The following is a 22,220-nucleotide window of genomic DNA, read 5'->3' as shown; positions in this document are numbered from 1 at the left end:
CCTGCAGTTGTGCCCATATCAGCCATCTATAATCACAGAAGCACCCACTAAAGAAAAAGCAAACAATGTAAGTCATTCAGGCTCTATTGTAAGTGATGATGACCATGATGATGACCATGATGATGACCGGTGTTGCTGATTTCCATTCACAGGATAGATTGGTTTACTTCAGTACAGTAGTGCATGAAGGAAAAAAATGACTGTAGAATCTGACTGTACTGTCTGGAAGAAGTGTTTGGATAGGAACACTAGCCGCAGAGAAGTACATATTCTTTGGCAGGTAAAACCATTTAATATGTACTGTACAGTATATTACTTCTATTGTACATGTTTGTCTGGGGTTTTGCCTTAACAATAAATATTTAGTTGTCTGGTTTAGCATGCTTTCAAGCATATACTTAAGCACATCCTTGCACACAGAATATAACATTATGAATTTTATTGTGGTTTTATTGCTTTAGAAAAAAAGAGATAATATGGATATGAGTATAAATTAAATATAGTGCTGCTTTATCACATGAGCACGGTGCATTTTTAAATGGAACAACTGAGTTCAAGGTACTTATCTTAGCACATGTATACCATAATTTGCAACACCATAAAAGCATGCAGAACATATTAAAATGTTGTGTACAAAAAGATTAAAATGTCATGCTGAAGCACTTTTATTGTTGCCTGTCCTTCAAAAGACTAGGCTCACTTCTCCTCTGATCAAACAGGAAGTGAGACACATGGATAGTGAGGACCTACGCAAAACTTTTGGAACCTACATATACACAATTATGAACCATGTATGCATGTGTATTTCATGTAGACATGCATGTAAATTAACCTCCGTAGCAGTCTGATTATGTCAGTATTTCTGTGCTCAAAGCGGTACTTTTTTTGCATGGAAATATGTTGTTTTTTTATTGTAGGCCTGTAATTCTTAGGAATAACTCACTGAAATCTGTCCGAACAAGAGTCTAGAAAACATCCCGGGTATGGTAAAATTTGAAACACGAAATCATAAATTATAATAAATAATCATAAAAAATAAAAAAATAATAATATAATAATAATAAATTCAATTCAATAATTAATCAAACCAAAAACATTGAAATTTGAAATAGAGCGCCAAGTTCGCATATCACTGATCTTAGTCACAAAATCGTTTACAGTGTCTGATGATGAATTTCCCCACGAATCATTATCACTCAATTCTGCAAGTGGTTCTAATTTACTATCGCTGTTCTCTAGCTGGTCTAAAACTGCTTTTGACCTAAAGGGACGCTTTTTGGACGCCATGGACTTTTCTCAGTTTCCAGGCAGAAGGAACAGTAAAAATGCAGGCAGGGCACAGGACAAAGCACTGTATGTGAAATGCTTTGATACAGTAATGTTATACTATGAGATTTTAGTGTATTGAGTGAATGTCATTTTTAACATTTTTTAATTTCCCACTGGTCCTATCCCCCGTACGTCCCGTACGTCTCGACGCTCGCAGGGAACAGAACCTGGAAGACAGATGCCGGCATCAGCTGAAGGACATGGCCGGAGACGCTGCGGGGGGGGGGGGGGGACATCGCGGGAGCGAAGGACAAGGTAAATGCTGGAGGGAATCCCTGAGCAACGCTGCAGTGTAATTCTGAGTGTAGCTTGGGGTTACCGCTTTTGGTACTGAAAGTTAACCCCGAGCTACACTCAGGAATACCGCCAGGGAGGTTAAGTTAAATTTAAAAACAAATCAGGGTAAGATATCCTTCCTGCACTGCTGTGAATGAGCTTATTACCTTAATAAATAAGTCCTCCATATGTATGCAGTTTTCTTTCCTGTGTGAATTCCACTGTACTGCACATGCTGAAGAAGATATCTTGAATATCATAGCTATGAGGCGATATCAAAATGTTTTGAGACTAGCTTTGTAATATGCCAACAGATGGCAGCAGAAGGCTGCATGGACAGTCACAGGGAGCACCAACTTTCATAAGTCAGTGTGCCAAAAGACATCATCCTGTGTACATTGGAAGCTGCGCAACTGGTGCTATTCTGACCATGTGCATTACCACATGTGCTATTTCACCAAGTTAGAACCAAGAGCAAATATGAAATTCTGCATGGAATCCATACACCAAAGTATTGTCACCTAATCATCCTTGACATGAAGGATGGGTCATCCACGGCACGCTGACGGAGTTCTTGGCAGACTTCAACACAGTGTTCCTTCTGCTCCTGGGTCAGCAACCTGGGGAAGAAATTGGCAGCAACACGGCACATGTTCACATCACACGTGAGGCTTGCCTGGGCTGTTCCATATGACACACTGACAATGGAAACAATGTTGCGTATTGTTCTCTGCCGATCATCATGCACAAGTTGCCAAATGGTTTAGACATTTTCGGAAGCTGAGCTTATTGAAGGTGTTCCTGATCTTTTCTTGTCTTCCAGTGATGTTGTTCCACTCTTGAAGAGCGCTTGCCACTCAAGACCCCTCAAGCGACTCATTGTCAAACATCTCTGTGGAAAATTTGCACAGTTTCATGCAGAATTTCATGTTTGCTCTTTGTTCTAACTTGCTGTCCATGATGAGATATCAGGTGTGGTAACGCACGTGGTCAGAATTGCACCAGTTGCACAGCTCCCGCTGTACAAAGGAGGATGTCTTTTGGCAAACTGACTTATGAAGGTCAGTTCTCCCTCTGACTGCATGTAGCCATGTGCTGCCATCTGTTGAAGTGTTACAAAACTAGTCTCTAAACATTTTGATACCAGCTCGTATGTAGTCAGAGTCAAGACTGAAAAAAACACAAATGTCCACTGAGTTCTGCAAAAAAAAAATTAAATAAAACTTAGTAACCCTGAACTGCAGATGTTTGCTTTTGCACAATTAGAACTGGTTCTTGTGAAAAGCTATTCCTCATTTTACAACTCTGAGAAACCAACCTTTCTATGTGTGGAGGTTTTCCTCCAGTTAAAAAAAAATGCTTTCTTTTGTGGTGACCTTAAGCAAACATATTTCCACAGAAATACCTAAATAGGGTGATATTATATATTTATATAAGGTCAAAATATGCACCCTTAATTGCCCCTAGAGCCCATTCACATCAGAACATGGTGCAGGACACCCACAAAACCCAAAACACATTAAAAACGCACAATGTATGTAATTTGACAATGTGGGTGACAATGTATGGGTGACAAATGCAGATTGCAAATGCAGTGCATTTGCCTGCACCAGATTGCATGGTACCGCAGTACCATGCAATACAGTTTTAGTGCATTTTTAATAGTAGTGCAGGCATTACTTTTGATGTCCATTCAAATTAATGAGCTGAAAGTTGAGTTGCGCTGAATCACACAGGAAAGTGTGATTCCGATTTGAGCCAGCACATAAAGTTTATTAAATTCTGTTCAACCAATATTTCTTTGTAGTAGAGTTTCTCCATGCCCCTTAATAATTTATTCATCCTTTTCTGTCTTCTTTCCATAACATCCTTTATGTTAAATTGGAGCCTCACATTTAGTACATTTATTGTACTTTAGAAAAATTCTGCTTTACAAACCAGAATTCTTTTTTGTTTTCTTCTAAACTTTACATCTTTATAAATTAATCACTATAACTTAAAATATATGCACCTGGAACACTGACCTGCAGAGAATGTTTGATGAACGTTAGATTCACTGTTATGTACATATGCCCTTATTTGGCCTCACATGTACCAATGCAAAGTAGTATCAGAATGTCAATGCAGACTGTAATGGTAACACATAGTGAGCCCGCACAAGCTGTGTGAAAGTGCATGGTGTTCAGATTGCAGTTATGACAGTTTGTAACACAAGTTGGTGAATAGCAGCATTGGTTCCCTTCTCTTCAACCCCCCCCCCCCCCAGGAAGCGTCTGGTGCAATACACAAACTGTTAACTGATGCCAGGACCTTGTGATCAGTTCAATGATCTGAAACGCAGACCTCTCAATTACCCAATCCACAATTTCAGGCTAGAAACCTTAATAAAACTGTCACCCTCACAAGCTTGAACAATCCGGAGAACTAGCAGAGATTGGGTCAGAAATAGTGGAAGGTTGTGGAATACACTTGCCTGATAGACTGATTAGCAGCCAAGATTCTAAAACGTCAACATGTTTCAACTCTCTCTCAATCTCTGAGGATTGCAGTAATCTATCGGCCTCCTGGTCCCACTTTCTCGACAACTTCTCCGCCTGGCTACCCTTCTTTCTCTCCTCCGTGCTACCCACCATCATCCTCGGAGACTTCAACATCCATATCAATATCGATAAACCAGCTACATCCCAACTCGCATCGCTCAGTGTATACAGTCCACCACCCACTCCGACAGGAACACCCTAGACCTTGTCTTCTCTCATCTCTGCACTCCCTACAACCTTACAAACACCCCCTTTTCTCTCTCTGATCACAACCTCATTACCTTCTCTGTCTCCTCTTCCTAAAACACCTATCCCTCCAAACGTCAAACTATCACCAGCAGAAACCTCCGTAACTTGAACCCTGCCCCTTTCCACTCTGCAGCTGACCAACTTTACGACAGTATCCTTCCCCTGTCCTGCCCTGACCTGGCCACTACTGTTTATAACAACTCGCTGTCAGCCGCTCTAGACTCGCTAGCACCCCCAACAGCACGAAGCATTAGACCCCGACCGCTACAACCCTGGCAGACTGATTACACCAAAAATCTCAAACGACGCAGTCGTGTGCTGGAGCAACTATGGCGCAAAACCAAATCCCAACAAGCATTCACCCGATATAAATCTGCCTTCCTAACCTACACTTCCTCCCTCCACGCTGCCAAGCAAGCCTACTTTGTTGCCCTCATTAATACCTTCTCCTCCAGTCCTCGCCAGCTCTTCTCTACTTTTAACTCTCTACTCACTCCGCCCCCACCTCCACCCAGTACCTCACTCACCGCCCATGAGATTGCTAACTACTTCAAAAACAAGATCAACGCAATTCGTAGGGACATCGCCACTGCTCCAACTTCCACCACACCTAGCATTTCTCACACTAAAACCCCCTCAACACTCCACTCCTTCGACCTCGCTACTACTGAAGAGGTCACTAAGGTCTTCTCAGAAGCCCGCCTCACCACCTACCCCCTTGACCCTGTCCCCTCGCAACTCCTACGATCACCCTCTTCCATCCTATGCTCCCTCATTCACATCTTTAATCTCTCCCTCTCTACTTGCACCTTCCCCTCCCCTCTAAAGCACGCGCACATCACTCCCATACTTAAAAAACACTCCCTGGATCACACCGACCTGAACAACCTAAGACCCATCTCCCTGCTGCCATTTACATCCAAACTCCTAGAGCGCTTAGTCTATAATTGCCTGAGTTCCCACCTTACCGACAACAACCTCCTTGACCCCCTACAGTCTGGCTACCGCCCCTACACTCCACTGAAACTGCCCTACTCAAACTCACCAACGACCTGCTAACCGCCAAAACTAATGGCCACTATTCAGTGCTCCTACTCTTTGACCTCACGCGGTTGACCATCCCCTCCTCCTCAAACAACTACACTCTATTGGTCTCAGAGACTCCGCTCTCTCCTGGCTCTCTTCCTACCTATCACAGCGCTCCTTCAGTGCTACCTATAACGCTGTCACCTCCTCTTCACTCCCCCTCTCTGTTGGGGTCCCTCAAGGCTCTGTCCTCGGGCCCCTTCTCTTCTCCATCTACACCTCCTCCCTTGGCCAATTGATACATTCTCACGGCTTCAACTACCATCTCTATGCCGACGACATGCAAATCTATCTCTCTACCCCTCACCTCACCCCTTCAGTCTCCACCCGTATCACAAGCCTACTGAGCGACATATCGGACTGGATGTCACTCCACTTCCTCAAACTAAATCTTTCCAAAACTGAGCTCCTAGTTTTCCCCCCAGCCCGCGCCCCCCCCCCCCCGACTTCTCCATCAAGACCAACAACACTACCATCAGTCCCACTCCTCCAGCCAGAGTATTAGGTGTCATCCTAGACTCCAATCTGTCCTTCCAGCCCCAGGTCCATTCGCTGACAAACTCATGTAGACTTCACCTCCACACCATCTCAAAAATACGACCGCTCCTAACCCCGGAAACCACTAAGCAACTCATTCACTCCCTTATTATATCACGCCTCGACTACTGTAACTCCCTCCTCATCGGCTTACCTCACCGCAGGCTTTCTCCGCTTCAGTTTATCTTGAATGCTGGGGCCAGACTCATCCACCTTACTAACCGCTCCGTATCTGCCTCCCCCCTCTGCCATTCTCTCCACTGGCTTCCAATTGCCCAATGGATAAAACTTAAAACACTAACACTGACGTATAAAGCTGTTCATAATACTGCCCCAAACTACATCACCGATCTTGTCTCCAAATACCACCCGAAACTTACTCTCCGCTCCTCACAAGACCTCCTACTCTCCTGCTCCCTGGTCTCCTCCTCCCATGCTCGTCTCCAGGACTTCTCCAGGGCTTCCCCCATCCTCTGGAATTCCCTACCCCAATCCATCAGACTATCACCCACTCTGCTCACCTTTAGGCGCACTCTGAAAACCTATCTCTTCAGGGAAGCCTACCCCACCCTCAGTTAATTACTGAACTCCTCCACTCTTCCTACCACTACATCCCCCACAGCTATCTCCTCCTGTACCACTATCCTTTCCCTCCTAGATTGTAAGCTCCAAGGAGCAGGGCCCTCAAACTCCTCATGTATTGAATCGTATTGTTACTGTACTGTCTCGTGTACTGTCTCCCACCATAATGTAAAGCGCTGAGCAAACTGTCGGCGCTATATACAGTAAATCCTGTATAATAATAATAATAACTCATGAAATACAAACTACACAGCCATATTAAGGACATATTTCCTTCCCACAGTTATTGGGTAGCATTTTGAACCCAAACATCCCCATGCTAGGAGGTGCCAGAGTAGATGAGGCCTCATACCCCTCCTACGAGAAATCGATGCCTGAGACAGAGTGTGTCCAGACATTTATTGTTCACATTTGCTCTTGCTAATATTGTAAAAGGTTGATAGGCCCAAGACCTATTGGCATTTGGGGGTTTAAAGGGTTAATTGTTTAGGTAACGTAACCCAGTGACAATCACTCTCAATCTGTTGCCATTTAGATTGTGGTCCTGCAAGCCAGAAAATCTTTGTGCAGTGTGCAGCTGAGAGTGGCATTGTTACATAAGTGACAGTGCAGTTTGAGAATGGCCGCTCTTTGCTTGGTGAGAAGGGCAGGGGTCGGGCACTGCGTTCATCACACAGACCTCTAGAGGGACTTGCACATACACTCAGTTACCTTTGAGAATGATCCTGGAGTCTGAAATGTGAGGTTCTGTAATGTGCAAATATTAACTTTAATTGTGAAGTCAGTGATAGTCCCACCTATATTTCTAGACTCTCTGTTAGTCACTAAGGCCATCCTTTATATTAAAGGATCTTCAAAGAGGTGCAGGAAGTCAAGGTACTGGATGTCACTGTACTGGTAGGTACAGATTCACTTTTAGTTTAAGTAGCATCTCCTTAAGGGCCTCCTTTACTAACGTGAATTAAAGCAGCTAGTAAAATGTATTGGGAAAATGATGTTTGCTTATTCATATATGCTTTGGTGAAACAGTTCTGAGAAGATTCTTTCAATAAAAGAACAGCCCACCCTGAAAATTTTCTAGTAGAAGATTTTATGAAAAATAAAAGATGTAAATAAGAGTTTATTAAAGTAGAGCTAAAGGCAAAACATGTTTTATTATTTTGGATAGAGAGTTATACCCCCTGTCAGTTTTTCTTTTTTCTGCTATCCATGCTGTATTTGGGAGATTTACCGTCACTATATTCCTTTTCTGATGACAACCCAATATATGGGATTTTTTATACTTTCACTGTCTGTGTTGAGTCTCCCCAACAAAGACAACAATAAAAACCTAATAGCTATTTTAATCCCTCTCCACTCTATAAAAATTAAACTAAAAAAAACAGTTTTGACTTTAGTTATACTATAATAGCAGTTGGTTTCAATCAATTATAACATTTAAAAACATGTTTTGTAACTAAAGCTTCCCATGTGACTATATTTAGCAATGAAAATATTGTTTTTGTACTGTAAGAGTTTGTTGTATTTTCAGTGAGCACATGTTTTAAATCATTTTGCACTTTTTCATGTTAAAATTCACCCATGGAGTGGACCCCCCCCCCCCCCCCCCCCCCACACTGCAAAGGTTAAATGATCATTATGTCTAGAGTGGGATTATACAGAAAGGGAGTCCCCCTAGAACTGTAGTCAGTCCCCAACAGCCAGCTCTGTAAGAATGACATTGGGCCCCACTGCCTCTTGTGATATCCACAATTTGCTGTGAGTCACAAGCACACTGTGAGACTCTGCATGTGCCCAAATATACCACAGGGCTTTAGGATCTGGCAGAGACCTACAGCACATCTGTGTACACAGAAGGTGTCCCTGAACATGGGCACAGTAGCCACAAGTACCCAATAGTTTCACTGCCAGAATCCAGCACATGTATGTGCATCGCACAGAAATTACCCAGCATGTGTGTAGAAGTGCTATAGGCCTGCTACGTGTTTGCAGATAAGCAAGATAAATAAAGATGTTAGTTCCAAAGAGGAGTGGAAGGTAGCCTCCCTTGTGGTATTCCCGAGTGTAGCTCGGGATAAAGTTTCAGTACCACAAGCGGTAACCCCAAGATACACTCGGGCTTACCATGCAGCGTTGCTCCGGGATCAGTTCTTCTCTTAACTTATCCTGTGCTCCCGCGATGTCCCTCCTGCAGTGTCCCCTGTAATGTCATCCAGTGGATGCCGGCATCTGTCATCTGGGTTCCGTCCCCCGCAAGCGTCGGGACGTACGGGGGACGGAACTGCGGGAAATTTGAAAATTATAAAAAGTGACATTCCCTAAATTCACTAAAATAACATAGTAAAACATTACTGTATCAAACCATTTCACATACATTTTTTCCCTAGTGCTTTGTCCTGTGCCCTGCCTACATTTTTACTGTTCTTTCTGCCTGGAAACTGAGAAACGTCCATGGCGTCCAAAAAGCGTCTCTTTACGTCAAAAGCGGTTTTAGACCAGCTAGAGAACAGCGATAGTAAATTAGAACTACTTGCATAGTGATAATGATTCGTGGGGAAATTCGTCATCAGACACTGAAAACGATTTTGCGACTTTGCTCAGTGATGTACGAACTTGGCGCTACATTTCAAATTTCAGTGTTTTTGGTTTGATTATATTATTGAATTAAATTTATTATTATTATATTATTATTTTTTATGATTATTTATTAAATTATAATTTATGATTTCGTGTTTCAAATTTTAACATACCCAGGATATTTACTAGATTCTTGTTTGGGCAGATTTCAGTGAATTATTCCTAAAAATTACAGGCCTACAATAAAAAAAATACATATTTCCATGCAAAAAAATGTACTGCTTTGAGCAAAGAAATATGGACATAATCAGACCGCTAGGGAGGTTAATAACATTACCCGTTTCATTTTCCACTTTAAAGTATATTTCCATTTTTTTGCAGCCAAATTAGGAGAACACCTACATTATATTATTTATATTTGCGATACCCCCCCCCCCCCCCATTCTTATAGCATAACTCAAATTGCAGCTTGCCTTTTTTAGATGCTCTTTTCTGCACACTCTAGCACTGTAAAATCCTTCTAGTTCTCTTGTTTATGAGGGGGCTGGAGAACTGCAGTTGACATAATTAAACCTGTCTGTACTGTACTGGCAGATATCATTGCATCAGTTGTAAACTAAATTTGAACACTGTCTGTCTTAACAAAGGGTTACAAATTTAGAAGATAGGCTTCTCCATTGTATGTTAATGAGAACTAGATTCAGTCGGTCTCCAGCCTTTCTATTGGAACAGATCGCAGTGATCTGCTGGAGGAATTCCTGAAGTCAGCCATAATACCTTCTACTAAGAGACATCTAAAAGGTAAAAAAATATATATTTTTGTAATTTTGCTTAGATATGCTGTGTGAATGGGAACACATAACAAACATATAGTGGGGTGTTTTCAAATAAAAGTGGAAATACACTTTAAAACAATGTTTAATGTGGTTTTAAATGTGACTTTTTAAATGCGTGCTATTACATATTTTTGTTATTATATAAAATACAGAAATTTTCAAATCATAAAAGGGGATTTAAGTGACTTTGAACGTGACATGGTTGTTGGTGCCAGACGGGCTGGTTTGAGTATTTAAAAAACTGCTGATCTACTGGGATTTTCACACACCCTTTCTTCCCCATGCTCGGTTTGAACTTCAGCAAGTTGTCTTCGCCACTTCTAGATGCCTAAATGCATTGAGTTGCTGCCAGGTGACTGACTGATTAGCAATTTGTGCTACCAAGTAATTAAACAGGTGTACCTAATAAAGTGGCCTGTGAGTGTAAATATTTAGTTATAATTTTAATGTGAGTGGGGATGAGACAATCTGCCCTGCTTTCAGTTCGAGTAATTCAAAGATGTTTGGATGCTGAACCCAAACCCCACTGAGATCAATGGGAACCTAATCTGTCAAATGAAAAAAACAGATTTTCTGGGCTAACAGGCTGTCAAAAAATTAGCATGGGGGTGGGCACTGCGCTGTAGAACATGTAGCAATTTAAAAAAAATGCCATTTTAGCTGGTAGCAGTGATTATTTAAAGCACTGATATTTACCAGGAAAAATGGTTTTAAATTGCCAACAAATGACACTCCCCTTCTGGATGCTATTTATAATGGCACACAGACCCCTCCAAAGGTTCCCCAAAATGCATAGCAGTCTACTGTGTATTTTGAGGGAGCTTTGGAGAGGGTCTATTTGCTATTTTTTTTAAAGAGAAGCTAGCATTGAAATGCCATTTGTTTGCAATTTGTTTTAAAGTTTGTGTGCATTCCCCCCCAAATGCATACCAGACCTTTTGAGTTTAGTATGGGGGAGGGGGCAGCACAGTGGCTAAGTGGTTCGCACTTTTGCCTATCAGCAGTAGGGTCGTTGGTTGGAATCCCAACTAAGTCATTACCTGTCTGGAGTTTTCATGTTCTCCCTGTTCCTTTGTGGTCTTCCTCTGAGTATTCCAGTTTCCTCCCACACTCCAAAGATATGCTGGTAGGTTAATTGGTTCCTATTTAAATTGGCCTTAGGCACCTTAGATTGTAAACTCTTTGAGGGCAGGGACTGATGTAAAATATGTATGTAATGTGTTGCGTAACTTGATGGTGCTATATAAGTACTTGTAATAATTTTAGGGGCACCCCACACAAAAAAAGATAATAAATCCATACCAGACCATTAATCAAAGCATGCAGCCTAGCTGCTCAGGAAAGAAGGGGATGAGCATGCAACTCCCCAACCCCACCCCCAAACCATACCAGGCCACATGCCCTCAATATGGTGGGATTGGCTAGCCAGGAAGGATCCTGAGTTTATAGTACCCTTTCATTCACAAAAAATGTAAATTAGCAAAAAGACACTCAAGTATTTCACAAGTCATTTATTAAAAAAATTAAATCCCCAAAAAATCCTTCATTGTAAACTTATCGCAACCCAACAAAATTAAGAACCTAAAGGACTCTGTGCAAAGACCAATCCCAATTGTACGCCTACCACCAGCTAAACAAGCGAAGGTTAGGGGATAGTGGTGACATCATTGACCAAATATGGCCATATGAGCCGTGATGGGGACAGCTGCTAGGGACTCAGCAGACACCAATACCTACTGGTTCCTTGGGAGCTAGTGACAATGGGAATCTGTCATGTATAGAAGTGGTAGAAATACTGCTTCTACATACTGTATGACACTCTGCTCCCGCTGAACAGGGGGCCAAATGGTTAGAAGTTTGGTCATTCTCCCGAATGCCTGAGTAGCAAAGGTTTGGTCTGAACCTAGGCTCAGAACAAACCAGTGGCTCATCCCTGTATGTGAGATATACAGTATAGATGTTATGTTGAAAATCTATACTGACCTTTTCTTATAGTGTTTGTTCTTGGACAGCATTGTATGTATATGGGGGGGGGGGGGTATTTATTTATTTTTTTTCTATTGGTTGAGCTAGATGGACTAGCTAGGCTTTTTTCAACCTGACTAACTATGTACCATTGTATTCCCATGGAGGAGTTTAACTTATAAACAACCTGCATCTTCTAAGAAGGTTTAGCTTATAAGTAACCTGGGCCTTATAGGAAAGTAATTACCCTAATATGATCTTATTACTGTAGTTGGGTTGTACAAATAGAAACCATCAATGGTTATTGTACATTGTTAGGCTGCAGAACCAGCTGATGTTGTAAGATTGTGCTTCTGGCCCCTTGAATGCCCCTGCACCTGCCTGTGAAGGTACATAGCACTGCTGTGCTACAGTGGTCTCTGTGGTAGACAGCCAATACAATATTTTATGTAAATATTACTCTGATATATGTAAAAAAGAAACATGGTAATATTTTAGTATTAAATTAATTACCATGATTACTGTGTTGTTTGATCTACTGCGGATCTCCTCCCATAAGACTCCTGAAAAAGCAGAGAATATTCTATTTGTTAAGCACATTGAGTGGGGTGATCTCTAGCTTGCTGCAATACCATTGCTGATACATAGTAACTGATATACATGAATAAAGCCATTGTGCTAAGCCATCAAGGTGATTCATTGTAATCATCCACAAAGCTTGGATGCAGAAGACCCAGGGTTGATTTACTAAAGACAAATGGACTGTGCACTTTCCTCCAGAGCTAAGTAAATGAGGTAAAGTTTCACTTTACACATACACATTTACAGGTAAGGAATTAAAAAAAAAACATTTTTGCTTGCACATGATTGGATGAAGGAAGTCAGCAGAGCTGATCCTCAGTTACTAAGCTCTGAAGCAACTGCACTTCTAAAGTGCACAGTCTATTTGCCTTTAGTGAATCAACCCTTATGTGTACTAAATATGATTTACTATGTGGGGCAGTTTGATTTGTACTGGGTTTTTTGTATTATGTGTTTCTTCACTTCATTAATTTTGATACTGTGAAGAAAAACCATACTTTTATTATAATGAATTGTGTTAAGGGTGTCTTAAAAGTCTGATTTTCTCTGTCTGATAATTTTAGTTTATTAACATTCACTCTGCTAGGTGAACAGACTCTTTTTCTGCAGGCTGAGCAAAATAAATCTTTGAGTATATGGTCAACTTTAGGACTCAGACACTAATTATTAAAGACTCAGGAACCTCTCTCTCTCTTACAAATGTTATCCCAGAATTAAAAGCATTTTGACAACTAGGACTGTAAAGAAAACTACTGTGGGATTAGAGCTAAGAATTTATTTTAATAAGAATCAGGTTCCTCAAGTAATCTAAACTTAACACTAACACCAATTGCTACTCCTGATCTTAAATTTGACCTAGAAATTCTCCATGATAAATTAACCCTTATTCAGCCTCTGAGATCTTGTGTTGCAAGTCAGCCCCCGAGGCCTATCTCCCCAAGTTAGCATCTTAGGCTTTATGCTTCAATGTAGCTTTTTTATATCTGTGCTCAATCCTGTTGCCAAGAACCCTGAGATCCTGTTCTTTAGTCCTAGACAACTTTCTGTGGCATTCATCAAGTTTGTGTCTTGACCAGCGGCGGACTGACCATTTTGAAACTTGGGCACTGCCCGAGGGCTCGGGGTCAGTAGGGGGCCCCATGAGATGCCCCTGGTACCTTTTTCATAGGATTTTTTGAGTTTGGGCAAGGAAACAGGGGCCCCATCATCCCCTATTGCCCGGGGGCCCCATGAGTTGTCAGTCTGCCCCTGGTCTTGATCACATGCTTATGTTTCACAGTTGCCACCATAAACTTTCAGTATGAAACATTCCATTAAGACAGTCCAAAATACTTAGTAGAAACAGCATTTTCAATAACAATTTTAACAACCATTTACACACAAGAACTATTCTTCCAACTTAGCTGAAATATGTTTCACAATACTAAAATTTTGAAGAAACAGTTCCGAGGAAATATGGTTTTTGACTCATGGTTTTTGTTACTCCCAAGAAGGGGAAAGCCCATTTTACACTCACACTATAGAACACTTATTCCTCTCACCACATGGAGAAGGACTTATCTCTTCACTTTTTTCATAGAATACCCCCATCAGCCCACCAAACAATATCCTTTCTCTTAACTGGAAGAGCTTTTCCTTAAATGATAGACCTCACTTACTCCTTACAGTGAAAGGAAAGGGGACAAAATATGTAAGCATCTTCTGCATGCACTTTCTCCCACCTTTCAGTCCACTAAGTACCATTAAACTTCTATCCACTCTATCTGCTCTTCCTTTCAACCTCAATGTCTACTAAAGCTTCTGCCTACTTCCCCATCCTGTTCATCCTCTGTCCACTTAACTTCTATTCAGTGTATTTGAAGGACTGGGCACACTGCATCTGAATCCATCTTCCTAATAGCAACAAGTACTCTTCCATCCGATACAGGAAGCCAACATGCAATAGGTAGCCTGGTAGTCAATACGAACAGCTTAGGCCTCATCAAGAACAGTAGTGCTCATCACAGTTTGAAAATAGCTGCAGCTGCATAATTACATTCTTACATATTCACCACCATTCACCTTTGACAACAACAAACATTTCCAAAAATCTATTAAGGAAATGCCTGGCAAAGGTGCCATAGAACAAATCTCCTGTGCACACACACACATTTTGAGTGGGATGTAGGACTTTATCGCCAATGTGAAAATAAACTGATTCAGAACCCCTACAGGTGTATCTTCATTTGCATGCATGCAAACACACTGTGGCATAATAAATATTAATGATCCCTTCACTATATTTTTCAAATAAAATATGGATTTGATTAAATATATTGTTCCCTGATCACATGTGTATTCTTAAGTGGCATAGCAGGGTTGCCAGCTTTCAGATGTGTGTGCGTGTGTGATCACATATGTATGAGAAATCATGCATCACTAATAAATTCATTATTTTTTTCATTATTATTGATGATACTTTTTTTGTAAAAATATCACAATCATTAGTATTAAATAAATATAACATTTAAATTGCCATAAACACTGAAAAATACCTGCATACACTTTGTAACTCTCCACCTGCCAAGAAGATGTATGCTTGACAACAGGCAGTTACAATTACAGAGATGCTGTAGGTGCTTCACTTTAGTGACTTTTAATGTGCATAGTTATGCAGGTATGCCTGAGCTTTAAATTTACATGTACATATATATCTCTTTCCGCATCTCCATGGCATTGGTATATATTGACAGCCCAGTAAGTGTATCTGAAACGTTAGCAAACCAAACCCTAAAAATGATATGCCATGCAATTATTATGGAATAATAGGGTAGCTTTTCTATTATTAGGTGCCAGATTACCTGTTTTTTTAAGACTGTTAAGAGAAGCATTACCTGTTTATTTCCAGATGAATTATTTCAATTTAATGTATCTATTTTTCTCTAGCAACACATTTCAAAAGTACAATTAACTTTTTTTTGTGAGTGTGAACTGCAGAACGGCAGAAAATTTCATGAAGTTGTCAGTTAAGTTTATATTTGGCCTAATTTGACCTTTTCCACTATTACCTTATAAAATGTAATTACATTGAAAAAAACACTTAAAGTCGTATTAAACTCAAAAGAAAAAATGTATTATATTGCAAATTACCAATTCTTAGATGTGGTGGCTGCATTAGTTTTCCTTTTTAGGCTTCCTTCCTTTTATTTTCACATGATGATCTGGCCAGCAAATCTGTTGTTTTTCAACAAGACAAGCTCTACTGCAAATGTATCAATTAAAAGGGTTGAGATAAACCATGTAACTCTGAAAGGGGTGCTTACAATGATTTTTCATGTGAAACTTTTACCCCAAAAGTAAAAAAAAAATTTTGCTATTACTGCAGTGTATGCTAGAGTTTGGCTTCAATTTGTTAGTGTACCTAACTCAGCTAGCACATCTAATACCCCCTCCACCCAGATTAACAATGCTGTTGTCTGTTGTGCCCCTGTTCTCCTTCACCCAGAGTGGAAGCATGCTAATACAGGAGGTGTGTTACTGGCCAGATCAACAGTTGAAAACAGAGGGAAAGGAAAATTATTGCAGCCACTACATCTAAGGGCTGGTAAGCTTCGATTTATTACACTTTTTGTTTTGGATTTAATACTGCTTTAAACTGCTATAATGCAATTTGGGGTTTATTTACTAATAACGAAGAGTGCCAAATTTGGTGCAGCTTCTGAGTGCACCAGTTTTAGTTCATCTCCCTCTTAGTGAATGTAAATCTTCCTAGTTATTTTGCTTTATTTGGTGCAATATAGGTATGAATATAAAATATTAGTCATTTGTATGTCTGGCCTCAATGGATCATTTGTACTAACATTTGCAACATTAGATATATAGCATGACTGTCATGTATCAATGGATCAATGGTGGGTTTAGGATTATAACTTTTTTTTTGGTTGAACTGGATGGACTTTTGTCTTTTTTCAGCCAGACTAACTATGTAACTATGTAAATAACTACCTGTATCCTTGTTGAGCTACGCTTTGCAGTGCTTTACAAAAAACATCCACAACATCTTACCGTATTTACTCATATTTAAAGATAACGCTTTATTTTATGGATGTGAATTGTAAGGCAGGCAGGCTGAGCCACCGCAGAATTCATTTTTGCTTTTTAAATGCATGCAATATTGCTCAGTAGTTTAAAATTGGTGGGGGTTTTGAACCTTTCATTTAACCTCTGACCTGAGGAGCTACATAAAAACCTAAAGCAGACAGATCTCTTTACACCACTCTGTGCCTGCTCACTACAGGTCCTTTTGCAAATATGCCTTGATGAAAGTTGATTTTGTATAACTGACACTCACAGGCTTAGTTGAAACATGGCAGTTTACCTCATTAGGGAACTGTTGTATGTTGAAATGTACTGTTGATTATAATTGATTTTAATGTCATATTTGTTATTAGTGTCAAAAATCTAAGATGTGAAAGGCCCAGGCTATTACTTCCCCCTGACACCACAACAAGGATAAAATGGAAAATTGTCCACACTTTATTGCCACTTATTTTTGCCAGGTAAATAATGAAACTGTATTACTATCAGCAGTAGATGTCCATGCTAATTATCTATGGGGATGCTAACTATTATTCCAGGAAAAGTATATATTTTGATTTGTGTTATTCTTTTTTTTCAGCAGTTGCATTTTTGTATATTTAATTCTCCGAAATCCACAGAATGAATCTGAAAGATCTGTGAATTCCTGAGAAATTAGTATTAAAATAAAAAAGACATAATTTCCCAGCAATGAGACATTGAGAAGTCAGTTAGCCAGACAAACGTAAGCGACAGATGCCTTGAAACAGTCAGTGATTCAGATCATGATAGGAAGATTTCTCATTAATGCCAGTTTTAAATAATGTTTCTAAACAGTGTCTACCAAACCGCTTTATAATTCACTGAAATCTCCCCCTTGCAGTAGGAGCACATCAGCTGGATGGCTATGTTTCAATTATGACTTCTTAGCATTTATAATAATCGACGCTGGTTTCCTGCAGTACAAAGGTTATTTAACTCCCACACAACTAGATGAAATTATAAGAGATTAATTTTAGAAATATTCAAATATCATGCAGATGGTATTTATGTAATAGCATAGATAGATAGATAGATAGATAGATAGATAGATAGATAGATAGATAGATAGATAGATACTATGGCCCATATTTTCTATCGCAAAAATATCCAGATAGATCAAGGCAAGCCACCACCAGTAGTTTCTATTAATATCACTGAACAATTGAAACTCTTGAGGATAAGTTACCTTGAACCATTTGTTCATTGTTGCAATCAAATGAGTGATGAAAAAAGTTAAAATTGCCTGAAATTTGCTCTGTGATTGACAACTATAACTGCTGTCTTAACAGAGGTCAATTTGTTTGGTGCTTATTCAAAGTTTTTTTTCCCAGATTAAAAACTAAAATGTATGAAAATCTTACAAAGTTCCTGGTCAATAAAGCTCATCGGCCAGCCAGTGACATATTTCTCAAATAGCCAGCCTTTTGAATGCCTGCTATTGTCTATACCTCCTTTTCCTGCCCATGTACAATGTTTCATGTGTCCTATAATTCTTCTGTTATGTAACACACCCCTCTCTGTACCCTCTCTGTAAAGCCTGTCAGTTTCAGTATTGGTTTACCCATCATAGACATGAACCTACAAAATGAACATTTAAGGCTCCTGCAAGTGGCAGCTGAAGCCAGTGAGCCATCCTCTGGCATAATAATCAATATTTTATAACCTGGAGACATTCAGAGTTCGTGTTTATGTGTATTAAAGTGAAAACAAAATATTTCCCTATGCTTTACTTGGAGTATATGTTGTTTATTCAGCTTCTAGTATTTATATCACGTGCTAAAATAACTGTTAAACACACACACACACACACAAAGAAATAATAATTACAAAATGACAATAATAAAAACAATATTGCTGCAGAGGTAAAGGAGTTCAACTTTGATATAATGTATACAAAGATATAACTTGTATAGTGTATTTTATAACATGATGAAGAGTTAATACAATATTAATTCCTCCTGGAGAGGCTTTGAGTTGGCAAAGAATACAAAGTGCACACAAAACATGAACTCAAATTAGTATTTGCCAATTTAACATGATTAATTAACCATATACTATATTCAAATGTTCTTAAAAGATAGAACTTAAAACAAAGTTCAGATTCTTAAGAAAATTACTTTTTTATTTTATTGGTCATAAGAATTACAACCATATAGGAATAGCACTCCCCATCATCAAGTAATTATACAGTTTAGGTTTAAATTAAAAAAAAAATACTTTTAAGCTAATAGTTGATGGGATCATTTGGATTAATTAGCCCAACTAAAAGATGTATTTGGAACGGTTTGAATTGACTTCAGTGGAAGGTTCATTCATTATTACTCTGCAAGAATCGGTTGTCCTCTAGCTAAATAAGATCAGTTAATGTGACCCTTTGCTTCTGTATGGCAAGAACTTGATTTAAACATTACATTTTATTCCTCAACCGTGTGCTTAAAAATTCTAAAAATCAAAGCAAACTACAAGAAGATGAACGAGGACTCATAAAAGGGAGAAATGAGTGCTTATTAAACGCTATAAAGTGCGTTATCTTTCTATTCAGCCCTGGGGACTGCCATCATTTAGCAGATGTCACGGCAGCAATGCAGCACATCTGCGAAAAGTGTAGCGAAGCATAAAAAAAATCCCACCGTTAATAAAACGTAAACGATCATTTTATTGCACGTATAAAACTTTTGTCTCTACAGGCCAATAATAGGAAGTAATCAAAGGCTAGGAGGACAGAGAAACAAGTTGTTCTTTAACAGGGGAGAAGTGAGCAGCAATGACAGATGATGTCCAGCAATGACAGATGATGACACCCAGTCCAAGGGGATATCGCCCTGCATGTCAGCCGAGAACAGTGCCGGCTCCCCTTCTTCTCTGCGAATTGGGGGACATGGAAAGGATGAGCGGATGGCTGTGACCCTCTTCTGATCCCGTGTATAGACAGGCACATTCAAAGCTTTTTTTCCACTTGAAAGGACAAGGAAAATGAGTCTCTCACAATGGAAACAAAAGTTGGCCAACAAAAGTCTCAGCGTTGTCAGGACCAAAGAAATAAAAGCAAGCCTGCGGGACTGAGCACCCCCATCCCCAGAAGATCCCCTTCTTACCTTCCTCCAGCACTGACTCATCATAGGAGCCGGACTCTCTCCTCTGCCCCGGATCCCCCGTAATTATTAACTGTCTGCTTAAGCTGGATGGAAGCTGAGCAGGTCATTATTGGCACATAGCAGGGCATCAATGAGCCATGACGTTACTTTAACATGCACCCTTTCGCTCCCACGGCTGTAGCGCCTCCCACGGGCCAATCAGAAGGCAGGGGTCTGCCCAATTGGAGGCGGCGGGAGTGGATTTATGTTAAAGAGATTAGTCGGGGATTAACTCTTAGGGGTCCGGTATTGTAGGCCGCCTCTCCTCGATGCTAATCATGCCTTTGCTCCCCATAGACGCGTCATTAATGATGGTGCGGGTTGGTCCGCAGTCAGGAGGTGTGTGCTCAGGTGTCGGCCGTCGGGAGGTGTGTGCTCAGGTGTCGGCCGGCGGGATGTGCGTGCTCAGGTGTCGGCCGGCGGGATGTGCGTGCTCAGGTGCGAGCTGATCGTCCCGTGTACTTCCCTGGGAAGCCGAGGAAGGTCCTCTTCATCCTTGTAAAGCCTGGCTCCTGTGATCGCGCTATAAATACACACACTGAATTAGTAAAAAGCCTGGGAATTGAATCAATAATCAGGAAGCATACAATCCTCCAGATAACGCTCATGCCGCCAATTAAAGGTCTTTCCCCGAGGAAAATTGGGCTCCAAAGAAATTATGTAAACTCGCTTAGTATTTACGTTGCTCTGATCTCTATCCAATGTTTGCAGGGTAGATAAACTAGATGAGATCTGCACTGCTTTCCTTTAAAGAGTCAGCAGCAGAATCCCTAGCCTTGTGTGCCTACTATTAGTAACACTCGTCCTTTCTTTCTTTCTTCCCTTTGATTTCAGTTGTGAATGCTCAGTACACAGAAGATGTGGGAAAGGGAGCGACATGGAGCCTTCCTATTACCCCAAATACATTATTCATTGACACGATCACCTACCAATAATGACACACACTGATCGATAGTATTGGAGTGGGACTGATCAACAACATTCGTGCTCTATAGATCGCCATAAATATTCTTCTCAGTGTCTCTTCCTTCTAGGATGGACTGTACAAGTCCTCATCATCACCTCCAACCTTATTTCTGAAGACATATCTTCCATCTATCTGTTACATTGTATCCTTGGCATGTTATACTTTCTGCTTCATCCCGACTACTTCCAGGGTGCTGGAAAGAAGATCTCCTTCTCCTGTCATTCTAGAAAACCACATCTAGACTCCTTGATCTGGGCTCTTATGATTTACCACCAGTTTGTACTAAATTACACACCGCGTTTGGCAACTGTTCAATAAAAAAAAGTCAAACGGAATAATAAAAGCAATCATTACTACTAGGTGATAATAACAATGGTGTGCTGGAGGAAAATGATAGCAAAGAGAACTGCAGCTTCTATCCACAGCGACCAATCAGAGCCCTTCATTCATGTTCCCAGGGAGAGGCATGGTCCCTGCCTGACTAAACCATCCCTGACAGAGGAAAAGATTACCCCAAACAGGCTCTCTATATTCCTATTCTATTGTATTCTAATGCCCCCTCTCTCCCCCCCTCTCCCCCCCCCTCTCTCTCTCTCTCTCTTTCTATCCATCTAGTCTATCTATCTTTTTTATCTATCTATCTATCTATCTATCTATCTATCTTTCTATCCATCCATCTAGTCAATCTTTTTATCTATCTCTATCTTTCTAATCTATCTATCTATTTCTATCCATCTAGTTTTTCACTTTCTTTCTTCTTTTCTTTCTTTCTTTCTTTCTTTCTTTCTTTCTTTCTTTCTTTCTTTCCTTTCTCTATATTTCTATCTATCTATCTATCTATCTATCTATCTATCTATCTATCTATCTCAGTCTTTCGACCCGCTATTTCTGTCATACTGAGAAATATATCTGTGGGGATCACAGGAGCTTACATTCTCTGATCTATAGGGATTTACTGTACTTCACGTGGTTTTAATCAGCTTTTTCAGAAAACATTTTATGAGTTTTATGTAGAAGGGGGAAATACCTTTTTATTCCCTTTAGATCCTGAGCTAAATCTCTCGCTTAAAACCCCATCTACTCTTCCTTCCATAATCACATTTCTCAGAATGAGAAGTTCAAGGTGATAACGTCGTTCTATGTGATTTGTATTGTCATTGTATACCAGGCAGACACTGGGAGTATCCAGCTACAGACAAAGCAACAGGCGACCGATGTGCCGTCTATGGCGCCGTCTGCCATGGATGGTCGGGGATTCTTGTCCTATCAGAGTCGCTGATATCAGAATATATAATAATTGGGATGTGAGCACTGCCTTGGCCCGGCAGTGCGGAGTTGGGTGATGTGCTCGGAAAGTTGGCCTTGCATTGTGTGCGCTGGCCATGAAGGGGCAGACTTTCCTCTGGAAGAGAGAGTCAGAAGAGAAAGGGAAGAAAGCATGCTGATAATTGGACGGGCCCGT

General features: G+C 40.4%; 1 long non-coding RNA gene across 9 annotated transcripts in view; it reads right to left on the bottom strand.

The window, feature by feature from the left end:
- The window catches only part of LOC149452046 (uncharacterized), a 129,005-nt gene extending 108,437 nt beyond the window's left edge, over window positions 1–20,568 (bottom strand). For all 9 annotated transcript variants that reach the window (XR_016314937.1, XR_016314939.1, XR_016314938.1 and 6 more), the window contains exon 1: window positions 19,753–20,568. This is a non-coding gene — a long non-coding RNA (uncharacterized LOC149452046). The remainder of the gene's footprint in view (window positions 1–19,752) is intronic.
- Between the last annotated feature and the right edge of the window lie 1,652 nt (window positions 20,569–22,220).

This window comes from Staurois parvus, unplaced genomic scaffold (assembly GCF_062004578.1).
Source record: "Staurois parvus isolate SC_StPar_1 unplaced genomic scaffold, SC_StPar_1.0 ptg000499l, whole genome shotgun sequence".
Taxonomy (NCBI): domain Eukaryota; kingdom Metazoa; phylum Chordata; class Amphibia; order Anura; family Ranidae; genus Staurois; species Staurois parvus.
The sequence above is the reverse complement of the archived record's forward strand: the minus strand, read 5'-3'. Positions and strand labels throughout refer to the sequence as shown.